Consider the following 8,572-nt stretch of genomic DNA (forward strand, 5'->3'; position numbering starts at 1 on the left):
TCAGTACTAATTAATGTTCCCACAAGGGTGACTTTTTGTCACATATCTGACATTGTTCAACAAAGCCTCCTTAATTTGACATGATGGATGAAAATGGTATCTTTTTTGTATTAATTTACCTTGTCCTGATAAGTGATGAGAGTAAATATATTTACACTCTGAACATATTCATAATTCCTCTTCTGTTAAATACCTGTTCAAATTAATATTCTTTTCATGGATTCATATGGAGTGGCTTTTTCTTACTGATTTGAAGGAATATTTTGTATACTGCAGATACTAAGGCTTTGTTTGCTACATTTGTTGTAATTATACTTAATTTGTTGTAATTATACTTAATTTGTTTTTCAGCTTTGTTGACAGGAAATCTTCGCTATATGCAAGTTTTGTTTTTCAAAATTTAAAATTAAAAATGTAATACATTAGCATAGTTAAAAATTTAAGATATACATATTAAAAGATATAGAGTGAAAAGATACCCATTCGCATAGCCTTGTTTCCCATCTACTTAGTTCTTGCCTGACCCTCTGCCACAAGAAACGAGATGTATCCCTCCCAAGTTGCTTAATTCAGATACAAAGAAGTCACAGTATGTATTTTATTTCCACAATTATTATTTTTTTCCAGCAAGGTTTCTGATACCCAGGCTGGATTGCAGTGGTATGATCACCGCTCGCTACAGTCTCAACCTCCCAGCTCAAGAGATCCTCCCACCTCAGCCTCACTCGTCGCTGAGACCATAGGCTTGCGCCACTACACCAGGCTAATTTTCGTGTATGTGTTTTGTTTGTTTGTTTGTTTGTTTGTTTTTGTGTGTGTGTGTTTTATGTTAGTTTGTTTGTTTTTTGTAGATGGGGTTTTGCCATGTTACCCAGGCTGGTCTTGAACTCCTGGGCTCAAGCAATCCACCCACCTCAGCTGACCAAAGTTCTGGGATTACAGGAATGAGCCACCAAGCCTGACCTATTGTCACGATTTTACATACAAGGTTGTTTGCTCTATACACTCAGTTCTGCAAATTGCTTTAATTACTTAACAATATATCTTGGTGCTCTTTCCAACTCAGCATGTGGAGGGCTTACTGACTCTTTTGAAAGCTATTAGTCCACTGTGCAGATGTGCCACCATTTATTTAATGACTGGCACTTGGATAATTTTAATATTTTGTATTCCTAAAAATGGAGCAATAAATTAGATTGAATGCTTTTCATTTAAAAAAAATCATTTTCTTTGATCGTTTATATTTTTTTCTGTCTAGTTAAGAAATCTTTGCTTACCCCAAGTTCATAAAGATTCTCCTTTATTTTCTTCTAAAATATGTGGAGGTTTTTTCTTGTTTATGTTTTAATGCAAAATTCATTTGTTGTTTTTAATGTGAGGTAGAAGTCTGTTTTTATAGAGAGCATGTTTTTCTAATATAAATTTTTAAACGTAGTTATACTCTATATATTAATTTATGATACCAACTCTGATACACTCCAAGTTTACATATGTGTTCAGGTCTATTTCAGGAGTCTCTATTATGTTCATTTGTCTATTTGTTTTCTTCTATACCATTTTTTATTATGTTCATTTTTTAATGTCTTAATACAGAGTAGAAAAAGTACCCCTTCATTGTTCTTTCTTCTTGAAATGTCTTAGCAATTCTGTGACTACATACATTTTACCTGCAACCAGAGTCCATAGAAATCAATTTGAAAACTTGATGAGAATTAAAATGAATATAGAATTTAGGGAATATCAATATCTTTCACATGTTGAGTTATTTAATTTACACGCAAGGTAAAATTTCCACTTATTCAAGTACTCTTTTATTTTCCTCAATAAACTATGACATATTGTTTTCATTAAGGTCATGTGCATATTTGTAGGGTTTATTCCTAGATACTTTATAGTTCAATCACTGTTGCTTCTTTTTTATGTGATTCTTTTTTTCCTATTACATTTATATTTTATTATTCCTAGTATCAGGGAACTTTAAGGTTTGTATATTGGTTTTTATCCACACTCTTGCTGAACCACATTATTAGTTTTAAATATTTATGTGTAGATTCTCTTGTATTGTTGGCAATCTTATCATCTGCAAATATAAACTTTTTTTTCTAATTTATTTATCTCTTACTTCCTTTTAAAATTCATTTGTACCCACTTCTGATTTTTTTTTTTTTTTTGAACCATCTTGCCATTAGTCATTTCAAAGAACCAGCGTCAGTTTTGTTGGTCAGCCTCACTCCCACCTTTTTCATTTTTATTTTTATAGTTTCTATTTCATTACCTTCTACTTTTTTCTCCTTGTTTCTTTTCTACACTTTTATTGGGTTTACATTTTCCCCTGGCCTCTTGGAATTACTATTTAGCTCTTCATCTTTCATTTTGGTTTGCTGAAGTCTTTGCTGTAAGTTGTATTTATGGATTTTATATTCTTATCTTCATTACTTCCTTCTACTTTCTCTAGGTTGATTTTGCTGTATTTTTTGTTTGTTTGTTTTCACTTTCCTGAGCTTGAAGTTGAGGTCATTGATTTTTTAGCTTTCCTTTTTCCCCCACATTTCCCTTTAAAACCATAAGTTTCATGACTGTAGTTGCCATTTGTAAGTATTGATACGTTGTATTTTTATTATTGAGTTCAAAATATTTTCTATTTTTATTGTGGCTTTTTGACCCAAGCAGTTATTTACAAATCCACTGTTTGATTTCCAAACATTTGGAGATTTTTCTAGTTACTTTCTTATTCTCCAACAGTGGGCAGAGAGCCTACTCTGTTCAATCCTTTAAAATATTTTGAAACTTGCTTCATGTCTCAGCATATGATCATTTAAAAAATGTTTTGCATGCTGAATCCAGTATTCTATTCATGTACGTTAGATCAAGTTTTAAAATTATTTTTTCTATTATTATAATCTTAATTTTTTATGCCTTGTTCTATTAGATATTTAGAGGTGTGTTACAATTCTTGGTGTGTTTTGGAATTGTCCATTTTTCCTTATGTCTGTTTTGTAATTCTATCTATTTTGAGTCTCTGTTATACCTAGAGAGAAAATTTGAATTGTTATAATCTTCCTTGTGGATAAAAACTTCTATTATTTTATTTTTATTTTTTTGAGACAGAGTCTTACTCTATCACCCAGGCTGGAATGCAGTGGCATGATCATAGCTCACTGCAGCCTTGAACTCCTGAGCTCAAGCAATCTTCCCACCTCAGCCTCCTGAGTAGCTTGGATTACAGGTGCACCACCATGCTCTGCTAGTTTTTAAAAATTATTTTGGAGATGCGGTCTTGCTGTGTTGCCCAGGCTGGTCTTGAACTGTTGGCCTCAAGAGATCCTCTCACCTTGGCCTCCGAAAGTGCTGGGATTACAGTCAGGAGACACTACACCCAGAAAAATTAATTTTATTATTATGACGTATTCTCTAATAGTGCTTTTTCATTCAAAGTTAGCTTCTCTGATAATAATGTAACTACATAATTCTTTTGGTTAATATTTGCATGCTATGTTTCTTTTCATCTTTTTACTTTTAACCTCTCTTTATCCTTATGTTTTAGATGTCTCTTTTTTACATTATATGGTTTTTATCTTTCTTTAAATCTGTTCATCTTTGTCTTTTAACTAGAACATTTAGACAATTTGCATTTAATTTCATTATTTATATATTTGGGTTTAAGTTTACCATCTTGGTATTTGTTTTCCACTTGTTCTATTTGTTTTATGATTCCTTTTTCTCTGATGTCTTGCTTTTGTTTACACTGAGCATTTTTATTCCTCTTTTCTCCCCAATGTTTAGAAATTATTAATATATACTCATTTACTATTCTTTTAGTACTTCCTTAAAGAATATAACAAGTAAACATGTATATAATTTTATATGTCAATATATAATATGTGTGTGTATATATACATATGTACATATGGAGCAATCACCACAACACTTTTTTTTTTTTTTTTTTTTTGAGACGGAGTCTCGCTCTGTCGCCCAGGCTGGAGTGCAGTGGCCGGATCTCAGCTCACTGCAAGCTCCGCCTCCCGGGTTTACGCCATTCTCCTGCCTCAGCCTCCCGAGTAGCTGGGACTACAGGCGCCCACCACCTCGCCTGGCTAGTTTTTTGTATTTTTTTTTTTAGTAGAGATGGGGTTTCACTGTGTTAGCCAGGATGGTCTCGATCTCCTGACCTCGTGATCCGCCCGTCTCAGCCTCCCAAAGTGCTGGGATTACAGGCTTGAGCCCCCGCGCCCGGCCCACAACACATTTTTTCAGCAGTGATATTATGATGTCCCTAAGTGTGGATTTCTTTTAATTTATCCTGCTTAAGATTCATAGGGCTTCTTGAATCTGTAGTTTGAGGTCATTTTTGGAGTATTTATAGCTGTTGCCTCTTCAAATTATTATTATTGCCCCATTCCCTTTCTTTTGCTTATAAGTCTTCAGTTACATGTGTAAGAAACTACTTTATTGCACTATTTATGTCTCTTAATTCCACTTGTAGTTTCTATCCTTTGACTTTCTGTGCTTCAGTCTGGGTATTTTTTTCTGATTTGTCTTCCACTTTTTAGATTCCCTCTTCAGCCATGACTAACAGACTTCCATCCACTAAAATTTTAATTTTAGCCATTGTAATTTTTGTTTATAGAATTTTCACTTGCTTCTTTTTTATATATAAATTCCAATTCTCTGCTGAACTTTTAATTATGTCTTTTCCCCCTCTTTGAACATGGTAAGCATAATAATAATAATAATTATTATTATTATTTTGAGATGGAGTCTTGTTCTGTCACCCAAGCTGGAGTGCAGTGGTACAATCTTGGCTCACTGCAGCCTCCACCTCCTGGGTTCAAGCAATTTTTCTGCCTCAGCCTCCTGAGTAGCTGGGATTACAGGCACAGGTCACCACGCCTGTCTAATTTTTGTATGTTTAGTAGAGATGGGGTTTCACCATGTTGGTCAGGCTGGTCTCAAACTCCTGACTTCATGATCCTCCCCCCTTGGCCTCCCAAAGTGTTGGGATTACAGGAGTGAGCTGCTGCACCCAACCAGCATAATTATATTAAACTCTATGCCTAATAATTTAATCTCAGTACTTGGGGATTCAGAGAGTCCATTTCTGTTGGCTTTTTTTTTATAGTTTTTATTCATATTGTATTCTTTCCTTGTATGCTAAGTTGTGTGTGTGTGTGTGTGTGAATGGACATTGTATTTGCAGTGTCCATTGTAGAAATAATTTAATGCTAAGGATGACATGTTCTTAGGAAGAGAATTTGTATTTGCTTATGCCAGCTACCTAGAGGTATTAGCATGGTATCAACTCAATTCAGTTTAGGTACTGGGATAAGTTTAAGCTGAATTCACTTCTATTTCCAGTTTATCCTGTCTCTGGGATAGATGCCCTCAGAGTTTCTTCAAGTCCCCTTTCCTTCTTGGTCCTAAACTCTAATGGCCATTTACTTTCCTTTGTGAAGCTGTGAAAAGTAATACTCAACTTCTCAGCCTCTTAGACTTTCAGGTTTCCTTTGAGTCAGCAAAGGGAATCAAAGAAAAATGGCCCCCAAAGACAGGTTTACCTCTCTGGGCTTTTATCCCTCTCCACATCTTGACTCACTGATACTTTAATATCTTTTTGCATTTTCAGAACCTTGGAACAAACTGTTCTTTCAAACATTTAAAAATTACCTTTTCCAGATTTTGTTGTCCTTAGTAGAACAATTAGTCAGATATCTTTATTGAAAGTAGAATTCTGAAGCAGTTAATATTTTATTTTAAAAATGAATTTTTTCATAAGATTAGAAAATTTGTCTACACATGCACTGGGATTGCTTTGAAATGGCATTTATGAATGCTTTTGTGTCATTTCTACAACCTTACTTTTAATAGCTCAAGAGTTCACATTGTAAAGGCACTAAATAAAGCAATAAATTGCCTTGAAAAATGTCTAAACTCCAAATATACTTCACCAGCATACATAAAGAACTCTGGTTCTTTATAAGCAATGGTATTAGAGTTGCCAGGGAAACACCTTAACTAGTTCCTTCATCCTTGAGCCATCATGAAAGATTTTCACCAACATTTCAAGGACTAAACAATGACTAACTTTCTTAACTAAAGGAGATTTCAGAAAACAACTACTAAGGCTGATATGAAACATATGCTAAGAAGGCAAGAGCATGAAATTAAGTTTTTTTAAATGTGGGTACTATTGTCTTTATCTTTACTACCCTATAAAGAATGGTTTGTGAGCTAGATGTAACCCCCATCCCTAATATGCTTCATTATTAAAGCAACACTTAATTAAGTGGCGGACAAAGCTAGAAACATGCTCTGGTTTAAGAAAGTCTCTTAGGTTATTTTCAGATGTTTCTAGTTTGGCAAGAGCCAGAGCATATTTTGCTGAGCACATTTTATTCCTATGTGTATTTTAAGGGAAATCTAACCCATGTGTTTTATTTCATTAATATTTTGCCAAGTTAAATGGTTCTTTTGTAAGATATATTTAATGTTGTTATTTTTATGAGGCTTTTTCCCCTGGATTATGAATTCATATGTCACCTAAAATAAGTATACTTTGATCCAAATATCTTGTAGTTACAAAGTCAGAAACCCACAGAACTTGGGTGATTTTTCCAGCAGTGCCAAATACAACATTTTATGTGTACTACTAACATCATGATTTTTTCTCATATTTGTCAATCAGCACTTTATTGAAAAAACAGAATTATCCACATTTTAAAATCCTGCTTTTTGATCAATATGCAGAGGAGACCATAGCCAAATTCAATATGAACCACTCACTTCAGGTAATGGGTGTAGATGTAAGTGTGTGCTCTGTATAATGACTAAATCACAGCTATGCTGATTTAAGCGGACACATCAGAGGACTTGAATACTAACCCATATCAGTGTCAAAAGTGACCAGGCCGGGCGCTGTGGCTCACTCCTGTAACCCCAGCACTTTGGGAGGCTGAGGTGGGTGGATCACGAGGTCAGGAGCTCAAGACAAGCCTGGCCAAGATGATGAAACCCCATCTCTACTAAAAATACAAAAAAAAAAAAAAAAAAGAGAAAAAAATATCCAACGTGGTGGCAGGCGCCTGTAATCCCAGCTACTTGAGAGGCTGAGGCAGAGAATTGCTTGAACCCGGGAGGTAGCAGTTGCAGTGGACCGAGATCGCACCACTGCACTCCAGCCTGGGAGACAGGGCATTCTCCGTCTCAAAAAAAAAAGTGACCAGTGACTATATGGACTATAGGAACTTTCAATCAATACTAGTCGGAGTACAAATTAGTAAATTGCTTTAGAAAACAATTTAGATTATCTAATGAAGTTGCAGATGCACATGTATAACCTAATAATTTCACTTCTAGGTATAGTCCTAGAGAAACCTGTACATGTAAACCAGGACACATATACAAAGAGCTTCACAGTGTCATAACAAAAAACTGAAAACAACTTAAATATCCATCAATAAGAAAATGGGTAAATAAGTTGTGATATTCATATAGTGAGATTATACAGAGCAATGAAAATGAATGAATTATAGACACATACATGATTATAAACACATTAACATGGATGAATCTCAAAAACAGGGTGCTGAATGAATAAAAACAAGTTATAGTAGAAAAATGCACTATGATTATATTTATATGAAATTCAAAAATGTGTAAGAAAAGACTTTAACATTTAAGAATATGTATAAATATATAACACTAGAAATAAAAACATGGAATGATATAAATAAAATTCAAGAAAGTCATTATTTCTCGTAGGGTAATGGAATGTCAAGGAGTTAGAATACATGAAGAGCTTTAAGATTGCATTAATGTTCTATTTTCTAAAAGCTGCATGGTATGTACGTAAGTTTTCTTTTTTTATCCTCTTTGTACTTAAGAAATATGTAGTGAATATTATTTTGTATCTATTCAACTTTTAAAACTTAATTTAAAATGCAGATTCAAGCATGTAATCAACATACTGTATTATTTACCTACAACCCCAACTCCCATGAAACCAAAGCAAAAGGTGCAGTCTGTCAGAGTTTAGTTATATGTTTAATGCTTCCTTTCCTGTCCTGACTTAAAAAAAAAAAAAAACCCTTTGGGTCTTTCTATGTCTTACATAGCTGGGCTATTCCTTGTATTTTCGAATTAGATTAAATACTATCAGGCAGCTTCTGCCATTCCATATAAGTAGTAGTGATTACTCTATCAGAAAAAAAAAATCTATAATAACATGGCATAGTAGTTAATGTTTGACAAGCAAGTCTCAGTGGTGTACTATAGCTGTCAGTATAACCATTAGTAACATGAAGACACAATGGGCTAAATTCTACAAGAGAATAGAGCTCTCCCTCCGTGAAAACAAGTACTGAACTCTTTCCAAACAAGGAATCTATTTATTGTGTAGAATCAATTATTTACAGACTGAGGGCAGTTAGCTTCTTTCTTCCCCTTTCTCTGCCTTTCTCCCCTCTGTTCCTCACTTCCTTCCTTTTCCAACTTTATTGTTGTTATTACTATTATTCTCTTCCTTCCTTCCTCCCTCCCTCCTTTCTTTTCTTTTCTCTTTTCTTTTTCTTTCTTT

The sequence above is a fragment of the Colobus angolensis genome, unplaced genomic scaffold (genome assembly GCF_000951035.1).
Source record: "Colobus angolensis palliatus isolate OR3802 unplaced genomic scaffold, Cang.pa_1.0 Scaffold48, whole genome shotgun sequence".
NCBI lineage: Eukaryota > Metazoa > Chordata > Mammalia > Primates > Cercopithecidae > Colobus > Colobus angolensis.